Raw genomic sequence first — 16,361 nt, forward strand, 5'->3', positions numbered from 1 at the left:
CCTGTTGCTTGAACTCATACAGAAGAGAAGGCAGTTGTCCCTCCTGCTGTATAAATTATAACTGCCGTCTCTCCTTTCTTTCCACACATTGCTGCACCCAGAGTGCTGCCACCAACACTTAACTGTATCTTTATAGTCAAGGAGGAATCTGCCTTCCAGAGACAGAAATAGTGTGTGCACATGTGTGTGAATGTGTATCCATGCACATGTGTGCGCATCTGTATGCATGTACACGTGTATACACTCAAGTTGTGCATGTATGCTGTACATGTGTATTCAGGGATGTGTGTGCATGTGTGTGCATGCATGTGTGTGCATGGTATGTGGGCATCTCTTCGCATGTGCACCTATGTGTGCATTTATGTTGTGCATGCATATTATGCATGCGTGTGCATGGATATCAGTGCATATGTGCATACATGCATGTGCGTGTGTGTGGATTTGGATGTACGCAACTTAATGCATTTTTTCTAAGGCTATTTATTTTTTCATTTGGGCAATTTTTTTTTTTTCTCAGATGTCCTCAGGTCCATCACAGCTCAGCATTATGAAATAATAAAATAACCAAATCCTTTCCCAATCGGTAGCAGCTCCATGTGTATCCATCTTTTCTCAGTTTAACTTTGATTGTTTATGCATGGGCAGCATGTACTGCTGTGAGAAAAAATCAGGTTTTCTTTTGTAGAAGCTTAAGGTTAATAAATCTTTGACGTACACTGGTGGGCTGTTCTAATCTTGCAGTTGCTGTATGGACTGGAGACTTAATATTCACCTCTTTGGAAAGGCTGCACAATTGATCTCAGGAAGATCTCAGCAAACCTTGGAATTACTGCTGGAATGAATGGATGCACATCTTTTGAATTATATTTATAATACTATATATTAATATATATACTATATATTATAGTGTGGTATACTATACTATTATACTATACTATATCCTCTACTATTACAGTATACTACACCATATACTATACTATAATACTAATACCCTTCTGTATATATTGTCTCCTTGTTTTGTTGAGATTTGACTGGATCCCAGGGCAACCGCAGTGTAGGCACTGTGAGATCCAGCAGTTGATTCCCCACCTGCCCGTCCCCACCCTGGCCAGGATGGTGCCTGCCTTATGTCTCTGATCCCTTTCAGGTCATGCACAGTAATCATTCGCCGTCCTCCCCAGGGCTCTGTGGCTGGCATAGCTGCCACTGTGTGCGAAGGGGATGGGCTGCCCAGCTGAGCTTCCTCAACTGACTCATCACCCACATTTCGGCAAGAGACTCATGCATGGCTCCTGTCGCCAGGAGCAGGCTGCACACTGTGATTTCATTTGTGTCCTGTCTCGTTCATGCTGGCCTTCTTGGGGACATTGCTGCGAGGAATGCATTTACAAGGGATTTGGGCTCCTTGGATGACCTGGACAGGTTTCTGCCTCCTCAGTGTCTTGTTGTCCTCTCTCATTCTTGAAGTCAGGTTCAGAGAGGAAAGCCTTCAGGCACTATAAACAGTCTCCATAACTGAAGGAGGCAGAGACAAGAGCCCTGTTCCCAGGCGGTTAAATCAAAGGGACTGAAAAACAACAGCTTTTGATCCAATAAGGCTCGGGCACTGGGGGGACACAAGAAGTTCTCCCAGCACTGTGGCCAGTACCTGCCATGGGCAGGTGGCAGGGAAGGGCCATCAATGGTCATTTCATGCTTAAGACAGGAGGACATGGAATTCCTCAAAGGCATATGTCTGTGATTGGAGGGAAGGGGAGAGCACTGAAGGTCATGCCTAAGGAGCTCTTAGAATATGTCCACGGGCGCTTTCTCCACACCTGGACACTGTCAGGTTGGAAGTGTTTTCTACTCTGTGGAGCCTGACATCCTTTTGCATATGTTTAGACAAAAGTAAACATCTGAGTCATAGTTACCTATCCCAAGAGTCATTCTGACTGTGATAGGATGTTTTGGGACCTTAATCTCTAGCCTTATGAATTAAAGTTGCAAAATGCATATTTTTTCTTGTTTTAGTTTGAAAATACATTAACTACAGAGTTGAAAATGAGAGCTTCATGTCCTCTTTGCTTCTGGGGATGCCTCATGGTTGTCCACGCGCTGGTCTCTGCCCCACGCGTGAGTGCACATGTGCAGGTGCCCCCCTCCCTCCTTCCCCGATCCTCTTCGTGGAGTCCCCGACCTGCCCTCCCTGATCCTCTTGGTGGAGTCCCCGACCCGCCCTCCCTGATCCTCTTCATGGAGTCCATGCTCCACCCTCCTGCACCTTCCTCCGTTATGCTTCACCCAGAGCTTCACACATGGACATACATTTTAGAAAACGAAAGAAAAGGTTAAGTCTGTATGATGGTAACAATCTTGACTAATGTATCACAGTAGTACTCTAACCAGACAATTTACTGAAAAACAATCTAATTTTTTGGGCTGTGCACTCCTCATGAATCTGTGAGCTCTCCTAACCGTAACGCTAACCGTAACCCTAACCCATTTTATTCTCCCCATCATCCTATTACCTGTCATTGGCCTGGCCTCTGCTGGGTGTCCCATAAATTTAATGAGTCAAACTACTCACAAGATGAGTAATTAAGACGCCTAAAACTCTCATTTACTTGGATTTATATTTCACTTTTTACCAAATTTTATTTGCATTGTATAGTCAAAGAAAAATTTCACAAATAAAGAAAAATAAGCTCCTAAATTTGTACTCCAAGAAAAAAAAAGATCTCAAGCTTTAAAAAGTAACCACCTCTTCTTTAATAAAGTGGAGTAGAACTCCTAAAATCATAAATTGACCCGCCGCGGGAAAAGTGTTATTTCTAAGATATTAGAAATGAAACCTGACCTTAGCAGCAGACTGTGGTAGGAATCTTAATTGTTGGAGGTTCCGGAGAGGTTTGGGATTCTCAGAGGGACAAGGACTTGAACCTTAACAGTATTTAGCTCACTGAATTGCCCCGAAATGTAAACAGCCCGTAGTTGGGGCAACAGTGGCCGCTGTGACCTGTCGCATGACAACACGGTGAGAAGAAAGTGATGTCATCATCATTCCTGCCTGGACCACCAGGCCTCGTGCATCTGAAGAGCTGTCCAGCCTCAAGAGTCCCACAGGCAAAGCGCTCACCGCAGAGTCGCGGCAGCTCCTATGGATTCTTCTTTATGGGTATTGCGATCCATTGTTCACCCACAACCCATTTCTCTAATATCAACAAGACAAATGGCACTTGCCCGTTCTGAGCACGGGCTCCTTGGCTTCCCGGAAGTTCATTAACCCCTGGCTCCGCTCCGGAGCTTCTAGTTATCGTATTCTAAACAGACACCGGGTTTTTTTCACATCACTGAGGACTCAAAAATGGGAAAGGTGGAGAGAAAAGATCCCGTTTCCTCCGGACACACACATCTCTTTTTATGTTGATAAAGTGAGGTTTAGTTTGGGGCTATTTAATTTTTATTTTTTATAGTCTTAAGAACCTGGTAACAATGCTTAAAATGAAACAGGGCAGCATCAATTAACAGAGAATAAGAAGTGGAGCTCTGTGTCCGGGGGTCTGCTGCAGAGGTCAGAGCCTCCCAGCCGCCGTGCCCAGGTGCTGTGTGCCGTGAGCGGGGCCCGGGTGCTGTGTGCCGTGAGCGGGGCCCGGGTGCTGTGTGCCGTGAGCGGGGCCCGGGTGCTGTGTGCCGTGAGCGGGGCCCGGGTGCTGTGTGCCGTGGGTGCTGTGTGCCATGAGTAGGTTACAGGCAGTGGAGATGCTGAGCCTCAGCCACTGGGCAGCTGGACGGAGCCTGGGAGCTGAACCTCCTGGGAGGCTGGCTGATGACCTCCTGCTAGAAGCAGCTACACCCCAGTGTCCCATGGGTGGTATAAATATTAATATTTCCTATATCTGCTTTGATGCAAAAAAAAAAAATCAGAAAGCATGTTTAGAATATAAAAGCACGACAGCCTAACTCTAAAAGCTTGCACACTGATAATTATTTAATGGCTGCAGGTAAGCACTCTGAAGCGGGACTTAGCTCTGAGCTGGAGTGCCCGGGAACAGTGCAAATCACTCGGACGAGGCCCTGCAGAACACTTGATGCGTTCAGCCCCATACAGCCCTTAGAGTGGCCTGTGCTGCTCAGCAGCCCGCACAGGCCCCGAGCAGAGGCCCCAGGGTGGCCTCTGTCTGTAGAAGCCCTGAGCCCTCCACATGTCCCCATGGGCTGCCCCGTATTTGGTCTCAGGAGAGTTTATTTCTAATTTTGCACTTGGGAGTTGAAATGGGCTAGTTTTCTCGTCAACTTTCCTTCTCATCCAACAGCACCTTCTCAGTGGCCTGGGCAGGGGATGCTCTACCAGGTCTCAGGCTCCGCCCCCACGATTGGCACTGCCCCCCACTCACACTGACCTCAGAGCTTATACTAAGGCAGGGCAGAGCTGAAATCCTACAGAAAACAGGCCTGGGACTACTGTGCTTAATTACTGAAAGACTGTGGCACTTCAGGTGGTCTGTGGGTTGATGGGACCTAGGACACCAAATGTGGGGCCATGGGGGCTCCTGTGCCCTTCCCAAGGCCTTCCACACACCTGCCCATGTACTGTCCTAGAAGCCTCACCTAATTGTGAACAAACCCCTGCCAGGCCATGTTCCCCTCCATTGCCAGGAGCCTGTTCATCTTATTCCTGCTGCAGAAACCCACCGCTGCCCGGGGGGCCACCCCTTGAGGCCTATTTTGTACCTTTTTTTAATGTGGATGTTCTGATACTGAATTTGGACTACAGAACATGATCAAACATTCACTTCTCTGTGGGAACATACGTTTACTTTTATGTGGATTGAACGTGGATTCCTTCTCCTTGCTGCAAGAGTGCTTTGAAGATACTGGATTAATTACATTGTACCTTACCTTGTAATGAACTGTTTATATCATTTTATTCAAATACACAAGGAAGTTTTTAGGACTTCATCTATTTTTTTTTAATTCTTTTAAAATTCTGGGCCTTTAATGTAGCTCCTGCTGTGTAGTCACTTGTTAAATTTTTGCAGAATGAAAATAACACATCAGTGAGTCTTGCTCTGTTCTCTCTTGATGAGCCTTCCCTGTTCTCTCCTAACTTCCCTGCACCCAAATCCCTTGTATTTGTAGCCTTCTTGACACAAGCAGGGTCTAGTTCCAAATGCCTTTTGCGTGTTGCTTATAATCCTCGTGGCAGCCCTGGCAGTAAGGACCTATTATTGTCCCGGTGTTACCAATGAGAAAGTGAATGCAATTAAGTCACTTATTTATGAGTAGCAGAGCTGGGATTTGAATCCAGAGAGTCTGGAACACACATCTCACCACTACAATCCTTACACTTTTCCATATGTAGGGCTTCCCTATTTCCTTATATATCAAAAGCTCTTGGAGACAATGGATAAATGGTAGGGTGAAGACTTGATTCACAGCACATAATGTGGAAGGTTGAAAGTAGATCCTCATAACCATCTGTTAGGATAATACAGAATTTCTTCTTTCTTCAAGACCCTCCAGAGATAGCTGTAAGAATAAATGAAATGACTTCTGTTGAAAACGCAAAACTCCTTTGAACCAAAAACATTTCCATAAAGAAAATAAAATATAAAACCTGTATAGTCCCCTAACAATGAAGCCATAACAACAAAAAACAAGAGCAGTATTTCGAGTCTGAAATGCCTACCCTTAATCTGCCTGTAGTTGCCGGTGTATAATTTAATGTGCTTTTTGGAGTTACTACCAAGATAATTTCAAATTTACACTTTGAAAGTTTGAAACTGAATTATCTTGGCTTAAAAATAGTCCACTCTTAGTCAAAAAGAGAAGCAGCACATTTGTGTCAGTTGTCTATTTAGGGACAAAATAGAGTTCGAAAAAAGAAATTAAGATACTATGAAAAATTCTGCTTTTGTGTAAGTTCAGTACAATATTTTGAACTTTATGTTTTTCTAAGACCAAATTATTTAACTTGAGCCTCAATTTTGGGATTGACGCCTCTTAGGCATTTCCATAATTTAATTCCCTGTGCTGTCTAGGTCCATTATTCTAATTTCTGATCTTATGCCTATTCAAATTACTTTTCTTCACAATATTTTATCTATATTTTAATACCTCATTAAAATTTGACCTCTGCAAGAAGCCCTTTCCTGCATTTCTACTGTGTTTGCATGACATCATTTCAAAGAGATCTGGTCCTCCTGACTTCAGCCTTGGAATGTTGTAAAGGAAGCGTCGTCCCAAAGCTCTGGTATCCTCCCAGTGCCTGGCACCGTGCTGGGCATGAAACGGACCAGATGCTTATTTGGTTTCCACTAACAGCAGACATCTGCCCCTGCCATTGACTGAATTACCTATTTCCACATGCTCCACACTAGGGCAGGTGGCCTCCCATCACAGTTCCCATCCTTCACCATTTGACCTCAGGGCAGCCTTAAATTCTGTTTCTATACATTCCCTCTATAGCTAATTGAGGCCTTCCTAAACGCCAGCCACCATTTAGCCCTTTACGTATATGGTTGGCTCATAAATACCCCTGAGAGGTAGGATGGTTCCCACCCCATGACAGATGAGGAAACTGAGGCACAGGTGAGGCTGCCAGTTTCCCCAACCACTCAGCTGGGGTGTGGCGGGGCAGATGACAGAACCGGGGACCACAAACCCTAAAGGGCGGCAGCGGCAGCAGCAGCAGCAGCCTCTGCGCGGGCACGGGTGGCGTTGGTTTTGTGTGTCTGCTGTTTGTTAGGGGTCCAGCCTGTCTGTTGCTGCTGGCTGTGTGTCTCATGCGATGCATCATTCATTGCATGGGAACCCTGTTTTGAGATCTCTCCGAAGTTTCATCATGTTCCTAAGCTGCTCTAACCCGACTTCAGAGCTGTCTGCATCTCAATACCATGATCTCACTCCAGAGGCAAAAACAAACCCTGTGAAGTGGGCAGACATTGCCCGTAACTGCAAAGTGTAACAATGTTGTTGTCATCATTATCCAATAACGCCAGAGCAAAGACATTGTTTTTCACTTTTATTATTATACATCAAAGATATGGTATTTTCCATGTATGTTCATTTAGTCCTTAAGTAAATATTTGTCGATTACATCATTGGATCTTCACAGAAGTGGCTCCTGACTAAACAACACTGTATTGTAAGAGAAATGGCATCATTTCTTAGCATATTTTCTCTTCAGAAAAGAAGACAGAGATTTGAATTTGGGCGACACACATAATAAAATGGATGTTTTCTTTTTAACAACCAAATCATACTCGAATTACAAAACCCTCCAGGCATTATCAGTTAATGCAAACACAGGAGGAAGATTTCTGCTCTCCGATTACATAAAACGTCTCCCCATTCCCAAGATCCTGGAGCCTCTCTCCCAGCGTCAGCTGTGGACCGCGGGTTTTGCAGAACGGGAACCCAGGCACTGTGATCTCAGCCAGTGAGGAGGTCAGATCAGGGCCCCAGGTTTGCCTGGTGGACCTTCCGAGTGGAAAGCAGCCAATGATTTGTTACCGTGCGGGACAGCCGCCTCCGGGAACAAGTGTGTGGCCCGGGTGCCACGCAGCCTCGCGACCCCTGCCTCTCTTCACTGGCTTGTTCTCTGCCTCAGTCAGAGCCAACGACTTAGTGGCATCACAATTTTCCCAAACTTGCCAGAACTTTCTGGAATGTACTTAAAGAAAGCCATGACTCTGCTTCTTGTTAGCTGACATTCATTAGAGGCTTTGTGTCAGAGCTGGAAGCCATGAGTCACACTTGCTGATACAAGGGGAGATCTCAGCAGGAGGAACGGGCCTTGTGGTGCCCGTGCGCTTCCTGGAATTGTGCTGTAAGTGAAATGAGATGCTGGTGCCTGGGAGACCAGAGCTCAGCCCACATGGACTCCTCTGACACTTCATCTACACTCAGAAACCTCCAAGCAGGCACAGGCCAGGCGCAGGTCACTTTCTTCAGCCCCATCTCCCCAGGCAGCCACGGAGGCGGCGGCAGTGGGCTCCCAACTTCATGAATCCGCTGGAGCACGGAGATGTGGCGTGAAAACATGTCACACTCCTGGAGACATGCATGAAGCCTCCTGGTGGCTTCAGAGTGTCTGTGGGCCACCGGTCCTTTGAGATTTTAAGGAAAACAGTGTGTTTTCTGCTGTCTCCCCCTGACACAGCACTCTGAAAATCAAGCTGGAGCACCTGCAGAACCTCAGCACTGTCCAGAGCATCGTCATGAGGGTCGGTTGCTGACCCAGGGCACGTCAGCCCCTGGAGGCCGAGTTACACTAACCTAGCCTCTGTTCCCTACATTCCTTGGTGTGGACTCTGGAATGGACCATAGAGAGAGAGGACATGAGAGCTGGAACTTTAATGCCCATTCCTTCGGCTCTGGATGTGGGAAATACTGGTCATGCCGAGATAACACACTTTTCACCACAGGGACGTTCACAGGAAGGCCACATGCTTCGTGTCAAGGGTTAGACCAGAGGCTCGGGGCTGTGTATTCACAGTGACGGCCAAGGAGGAAGGGATGGAGTTGATGCAACTGGAAACCCCCTCAGCAGTTGATATTAGACCCTGTCTTGCAGAGGTGCTGAGGGACGAGCTGCCTTTGAAGCCTGGTGCACACATCTCCCAAGGCTGCGGCAACCAAGCACTGTGGACCAGGCGGCCTCAACAGTGGGAACGCAGGTTCTCACACTCCCTGGGGCTGGATGTCCTGACCAAGGTGTTGGTTCCTCTTGAGGTCTCTCTTCTTGTCTGGTAGATGCCATCTTCTCCCAGCGTCCTCACACCATCGCCCTCTGTGTCCCAATCTCCTCTTCTTACAAAGACACCAGTCAGATTGGACGAGACCGCATGCTAGTGACCCTGTTTTAACTCAGTTAACTCTGGAAAGACCCCATCACCACAGTTCTCACCTTCCCAGGAGGTTCAGACTTCAACACCTGAAAACTGAGGACACAACTTACTCCTTAACAGTGTGTGTGTGCCTGCATGTTCTTAAATCTTCAAAAAACTTTATGCAGTTGAAGAATTTGGGAAAATGCTTCTAGGCCATACATGGTCCTGTACTGTCATTTAAACAGTCCCCCACTCTCCCCCCACACACACAGGGCCCTCGCCTCTGAGGGTCTTCTCCACAGACACCTCCCACATCCACAAAACGAGATGCCCAAGCTAGAGGGTCCCCTGGCACCCTTTAGAGAAGGACATAAATAAGACGGAGGAAGAGGAGGGCTGTGGATAGGCCTGAGTCACTTCATCACAGATACCTCTTTAGAAAACCCTATGGATTGACTTCTTGGTGTAAATGATAAATGGCCTTTGAGAAAAGTTGGAAAATACGGATAAAATATAATAGAGGAAACAAAAATACATGTGTTAGGTAAACTTAGCCGTAACAACTGTTCAGTTATCTGGGGGTGGGAAGTACCCCCAGCCCTTGTTGCTGTGGGAATGTGAGTAGCTGTTCCCTGTGTTTGAAAAGTCAATATGCAATTATATCTACATGGGGGTGAACAGGCTGCCCACACAGTGTTACAGCTTGCCTTTTTTTCACTTAGCCTTCCACATAATTAAAAATAATTCAGAACTTTAATTTTTAGTGACCACATAATATTTTATCTTAACAATATGCCAAAACTAGTTAATCATTCTCTTAGTGTTGACTATTTCTGATATTAACAGTTCCGTGTAGCTAGAACAAACATTATTGCCCATAAATCTTCATAGGTAGTCATATTATTTATTAGGATATATTCCTAGAAATGGAGTTACCCGATGAAGAGGCATGGATAATTTCAGATCTATTGTTACAAATCAGAACATCACTTTTTGGAAATTCTTAGACTTTACCAGGAGTGAATGAGATTGTTCATCTACCAAAAATTCTAGCAGCAATGGGGAGTTTTATCAAACAAACAAACAAACAAAAACCACACACACACACACACAGAAAGAAAGAAAAAAGGGTTGCACCCTTTATTAGGCAAAAAGAAAAAAAAATGATATCTCAATGTTGTAAGAATTTGAGTTTCTTTTCCTTACTGGTGATGTTGAGGAATTTTTTATTCATTTCTCATTTTCTGTGTTTAAGCACTGGGCTGTCTTTCCGTTGGAAACAGTTTGCCTATAATCTTTGTGGCACGTAGTTTCCCAGTTTCTTATATATAATACCTTTTAGTTATTTGACAGTAACGGTTTTTTGACTTAGGCTTTTTACTTTATCCCAGTGTATGAAATTTCAGGATGCACAAGGCTTTCTCTTGGCTACTCCTGGGGTCGAGCTCAGTGGCTATTGATTGCAGGAGAGGCCAGGACCAGCACTAAGGAAAGTTGCAACCAGGAGAAGGCCAGTGCTTTGGTGATAATGTTGCTGATCCTGAATAGTAACCAAATGTCTGTGTTTTGTTTCATGATTTTTCCATTAATTATCTGCTTAGAAAGTCTTTTCTTCTTCCTCACATCCATTAAATGTTCCATTTTCCAAAAAAATTGTTATGTTTAATGTTTTAGCTGTCTATATTTTCTATTCAATTCTTCCTCAGTTTATTTTTGTATATGGTATGAATTAAGGATGTTAATTTATTCCCCCCTAACCGAATCTACAAACTTTTCAACATCATTTATGAATTAATTGTCCTTTTATTATTACTCACTAGGTTTTTCTCTATTAGCATTTGTTTCTGGGAAAATGAACCTTTTCCGATGATTAAGCTCTTTATTCTTCTGCCAATATCGCAGAATGCTAATTCTTGTAGATCTAGTAGGGCTACCTCTCCCTCATTACTCACTCGTATTTTTTCTTTTTAAAACATTTTTCCTTGGAAACTTGTGTTTCCCCATGAGTCATTCAATCATTTATAAGACTGTAGCCCTGCCATCTGACCATGGATGAGAAGAATTCAGACCCGATGCCAGTGAGGAGGAGCTGGTGAAAAAGGAAGATAATTCTGGGAAGAGGCTGCAGCCCTGGGCTGCGAGGTGGACCTGGGCTGAAGCCACAGGTGGAAGGAGCTTGCTGGAGCTGCTGGTCAGTGGGGCAGCATGGGGGACTGGGCCCACAGCGTGGTGCTTCACGAACCTTGCATGCTTCCTGGCCACTCTCGCAGAATAGTCAGACTCTGTGAAACCGTCAGGCTCCTTAAACTCTGTTGAATCCTCTGGTTGCCTCACTGATACGGTTTGGCTGTGTGCCCACCCAAATCTCATCTCAAATTGTAACTCCCACAGTTCCCACCTGTCATGGGAGGAATCTGGTGGGAGGGGGTTGAATTAGGGGGTGGGTCTTTCCTGTGCTGTTCTCGTAATAATGAATGAGTCTCATGAGATCTGATGGTTTTAACAAGGGGAGTTTCCCTTCACGAGGTCTCTTCTCTTCACTTGTCTGCTGCCATGGGAGACGTGCCTTTCACCTTCCACCATGAGGTCTCCCCAGCCAGGCGGAATTATAAATCCATTAAACCTCTTTCTTTTGTAAATTGCCGGGTCTCAGGTATGTCTTTCTTAGTGGCATGAAAACATACTGGTACACTGGCAATCTATCCCAGCTCTGTCCAGCTCATATTCAACTCTGCAGCTGGCGAGCCTCAACACATCCAAGGACAGGTGCCTCCCCTTGGGGTGACCCATGTGCCACACCCATGGAGTCTCCTGGACTCTGCACTCACATACCTGGGTCTGCTGTGTGTCCCTACCCTCTCTATGCTCGCTCCTGATGCATCGTGGGTCTTCCACTGATGTGGTTTGAATGGTTGTCTCTCTGAAATTCAAGCTGAAATATAATCTTCAAAGTGGCCCTAAATGTAATCTTCAAAGCAGCCCTTTGTAGAAAAGCCCTTAGACGTTGATTAGGCCATAAGGACATTGCCGGGAGGGGTGGGATTTGTGTTGTAGAACAGGCTGGAGGAACTGGCCGGGTTCTTGTGTCATCCGGCCTTTCACTTTCCTCCATGTGAGGACACAGTGAGAAGATGTTCCCTTCGAAGCCCTGACCAGACACCAAATCTAACTTGATTTTAGACATTTCAGCCTCAGAGCTGTGAGGAGGGTATGCCGACTGCCCATAAATTACCCAGTCTGTGGTTTTAGTGACAGCAGCCTGAACGCACAAGGACCCCATCCTCTCCATGCTCAAATCTGGACCCCTGTGGGCCCTCCGTCCCCTCTGTGCCCACATCAGGACCCATCCCAGGTTTTTGGCCCTGGACTGTCCCCCTACTTCAGGCTCTGTGGTGGGTGCCTGAGCAGGTGCCACAGGACACCTGGGCATCTGCTGTCTCCAGGATCCCCTACTCCCCTCCAGCACCCAGTCCCCATCTAAGATCCTTCGGAACTTTACGGCCACCTCCAGCAAGAGCTATAAACTCTTCCCATGGCCTCAAGGGAAATTGGAAATTGAGGCCATTGGAAATTGGCTTCCTTTTCTTCCAAGTGGTCTTGAACAGAGAGAGAATCATGTAAACTCTAACCTGAGTGTGAACTTACAGAGCATGCATGGGGTGGGGTACCCACGGAGAAGGCACTCTTGCCTGTGCGTTTGTAGGATGTGTTGAAGGGGCAGAGGGAACCTGGTTGACAGCTCCGGTTCAGGCAGCAAATCCAGCCCTAGGCAGCCTGGGCGCTGCAACCCCCCTGCCACAAGGGCCACTCTGCCATCTGCCTCTGCCTTGATCTCCCACCTCAGGGCCCCTGGAGCCCAGTATCAGCCCCTCCCCACCCCCTCTGCCCACTCTCTTTCCACCCTCCCTGCATGGTTCCTGCACAGCAGATCCTAAGACACAGGCTGGACTTGAGATCAGACTCCCTGCTCCCCACACCCACGTTTCACAGACCCCTGAGCACCTACTTGGCGGATCCAGGCAAATGGTCATCTTTCCTTCTTGCATTGTATCCATTGGATATTCTTTGGCTTTAGTCAGAGTCAAGCAACCGACAGTTATGACAGTGTAGTTATTTAATGTTCTCGGGACCTTTACTTAATCCTGAAATACTTGATACATTTATTTCCTGGGTTAGATTATGACAGAAACAGCCTTTAGATGACATTTATAAGAAAATGTTTTCAAATCCAAAAAACTCCATGACACCATGATATCGAAGGTATGTCTTTCTCCAAAAAATTCCATGACACCATGATATCAAAGGCATTACCATTAATCATCACTTGGTCCCAGGCAGCCATGGGTGCACTTGCTCTGCTCACCTCAGGGCTCTCCCCTGCAGCCCACTCAGCTGCCCACTGGTGGTGCCACTCTGGCTGAGCCACCAGGGCAGTGGGCGCTGGAGGCGGGGCTGTCTTCCCCATGTAGAAGGTGTGCCTCAGTGGGAGTATATTGGTCAAGGTTCTCTAGAGGGACAGGACTGATAGGATAGTTTATATATGAAAGGGAGTTTATTAAGGACTCACACAGTCCCAAGGTGAAGTCCCGCAATAGGCCATCTGCAAGCTGAGGAGCAAGGAAGCCTGTCTGAATCTCAAAACCTCAAAAGTAGGGAAGCCGACAGTGCAGCCTTCAGTCTGTGGCGGAAGACCCGAGAGCCCCTGGCAAACCACTGTTATAGATCCAAGAGTCCAAAAGCTGAAGAACTTGGAGTCTGATGTTCGAGGCCAGGAAGCATCCAGCACAGGAGAAAGATGGAGGCCAGAAGACTCAGCCTGTCCAGTCCTTCCATGTTCCTCTGCCTGCTTTATCCTAGCCGTGCTGGCAGCTGATTGGATGGTGCCCACCCAGATTGAGGGTGGGTCTGCCTTTCCCAGTTCACCAACTCAAATGTTAATCTCCTTTGGCAACACTCTCACAGAAACACCCAGGAACAATACTTTGCATCCTTCGGTCCAATCAAGTTGACACTCAATATTCACCGTCACGAGAGGTGTCAAGTGACTTCTCGGAGGAAAATCTGGTAATAAAGGAAAAACCTCAGTACTTGAATCCAGGCATTTGGCTTCTAAATTCAGGGGCTTCCCAACTGCACAAGCTACTCTTAATTTCATATTCTGGACTCTTACTTCAGAGTCTGTATCAAAAGAAATCACCACAGCAAGAAGGCAGATTCTATATATAAGAGAAAGTTTGTGTCTATGTGTTATATATATACATATATACCTATAAAAGACTGTGTACTATAAACAATACATTCACAAATATTGACAATCAACTGCACTTAGAAGATAGATGCGTTCCATGTAAAAATACGCTTATTTCTGGCAAAAAAGAAACAACTGGTACCAATGTAACAACTGTTTTATGTAACTGAAATACATTGACAAAATAATTTTAAAATGGTCTCATGTTCCATAATTTAAGGGGGAATCCATTCATGTATAAATTCTTAATTTATAAGGTTATCCCCAACTCTTTTGGAAACAAGGTGGTTTTACTTAACTCCCAATTTCTTTATTATTATTATTATTATTATTATACTTTAAGGACTAGGGTACATGTGCACAACGTGCAGGTTTGTTACATATGTATACATGTGCCATGTTGGTATGCTGCACCCATTAACTCATCATTTACATTAGGTATATCTCCTAATGCTATCCCTCCCCACTCCCCTCACCACATGACAGGCCCCGGTGTGTGATGTTCCCCTTCCTGTGTCCAGGTGTTCTCATTGTTCAATTCCCACCTATGAGTGAGAACATGCGGTGTTTGGTTTTCTGTCCTTGTGACAGTTTGCTGAGAATGATGGTTTCCAGCTTCATCCATGTCCCTACAAAGGACATGAACTCATCCTTTTTTATGGCTGCATAGTATTCCATGGTGTATATGTGCCACATTTTCTTAATCCAGTCTATCATTGATGGGCATTTGGGTTGGTTCCAAGTCTTTGCTATTGTGACTAGTGCCACAATAAACATACGTGTGCATGTGTCTTTAAAGCGGCATGATTTATAATCCTTTGGGTATATACCCAGTAATGGGATGGCTGGGTCAAATGGTATTTCTAGTTCTAGATCCTTGCGGAATCGCCACACTGTCTTCCACAATGGTTGAACTAGTTTACAGTCCCACCAACAGTGTAAAAGTGTTCCTATTTCTCCACATCCTCTCCAGCACCTGTTGTTTCCTGACTTTTTAATGATTGCCATTCTAACTGGTGTGAGATGATATCTCATTGTGGTTTTGATTTGCCTTTCTCTGATGGCCAGTGATGATGAGCATTTTTTCATGTGTCTGTTGGCTGCATAAATGTCTTCTTTTGAGAAGTGTCTCTTCATTTCCTTCACCCACTTTTTGATGGGGTTGTTTGATTTTTTTCTTGTGAATTTGTTTAAGTTCTTTGTAGATTCTGGATATTAGCCCTTTGACAGATGGGTAGATTGCAAAAACTTTCTCCCATTCTATATGTTGCCTGTTCACTCTGATGGTAGTTTCTTTTCTGTGCACAAGCTCTTTAGTTTAATTAGATCCCATTTGTCAATTTTAGCTTTTGTTGCCATTGATTTTGGTGTTTTAGACATGAAGTCCTTGCCCATGCCTATGGCCTGAATGGTATTTCCAAGGTTTTCTTCTAGGGTTTTTATGGTTTTAGGTCTAACATTTAAGTCTTTACTCCATCTTGAATTAATTTTTGTATAAGGTGTAAGGAAGGGATCCAGTTTCAGCTTTCTACATATGGCTAGCCAGTTTTCTCAGCACCATTTATTAAATAGGGAATCCTTTCCCCATTTCTTGTTTTTATCAGGTTTGTCAAAGATCAGATAGTTGTAGATGTGTGGTATTATTTCTGAGGGCTCTGTTCTGTTCCATTGATCTATATCTCTGTTTTGGTACCAGTACCATGCTGTTTTGGTTACTGTAGCCTTGTAGTATAGTTTGAAGTCAGGTAGTGTGATGCCTCCAGCTTTGTTCTTTTTGCTTAGGATTGTCTTGGCAATGCGGGCTCTTTTTTGGTTCCATATGAACTTTAAAGTAGTTTTTTCCAATTCTGTGAAGAAAGTCATTTGTAGCTTGATATTTCCAATGGCCCGAAGGCTGTCATAAAATTCAAGATTCAAACATGCATTTTTTATTTTAATTGAAATACTTTTATGGACTTTAAACTTAAGAAATTTGGAGTTAAGTTCAATGCCATCCCCATCAAACTTAACTCCAAATTTCTTAAGTTTGAAGTCCATAAAAGTATTTCAATTAAAATAAAAAATGCATGTTTGAATCATGAAATTTATGACAGCCTTCGGGCTATTGGAAATTGGCTTCTTTTTCTTCCAAGTGGTCTTGAACAGAGAGATAATCATGTAAACTCTAACCTGAGTGTGAACTTACAGAGCATGCATGGGGTGGGGTACCCACGGAGAAGGCTGTCTCGCCCGTGCGTTTGTAGGATGTGTTGAAGGGGCAGAGGGAGCCTGGTTGACAGCTCTGGTTCAGGCAGCAA

General features: G+C 45.1%; 2 long non-coding RNA genes across 2 annotated transcripts in view; one reads left to right on the forward strand and one right to left on the reverse strand.

The window, feature by feature from the left end:
* The window catches only part of LOC129525153 (uncharacterized), a 432,112-nt gene that overhangs the window by 213,372 nt on the left and 202,379 nt on the right, over positions 1 to 16,361 (forward strand). The gene's annotated exons all lie outside the window — the stretch shown is intronic.
* Positions 461 to 3,011, reverse strand: LOC129525151 (uncharacterized). The gene is made up of 2 exons (XR_008669250.2): positions 2,840 to 3,011; positions 461 to 829 (listed from the first exon to the last, which is right to left on the reverse strand). It is a non-coding gene; the product is annotated as an uncharacterized lncRNA (long non-coding RNA).

This window comes from Gorilla gorilla, chromosome 8 (genome assembly GCF_029281585.2).
Source record: "Gorilla gorilla gorilla isolate KB3781 chromosome 8, NHGRI_mGorGor1-v2.1_pri, whole genome shotgun sequence".
NCBI lineage: Eukaryota > Metazoa > Chordata > Mammalia > Primates > Hominidae > Gorilla > Gorilla gorilla.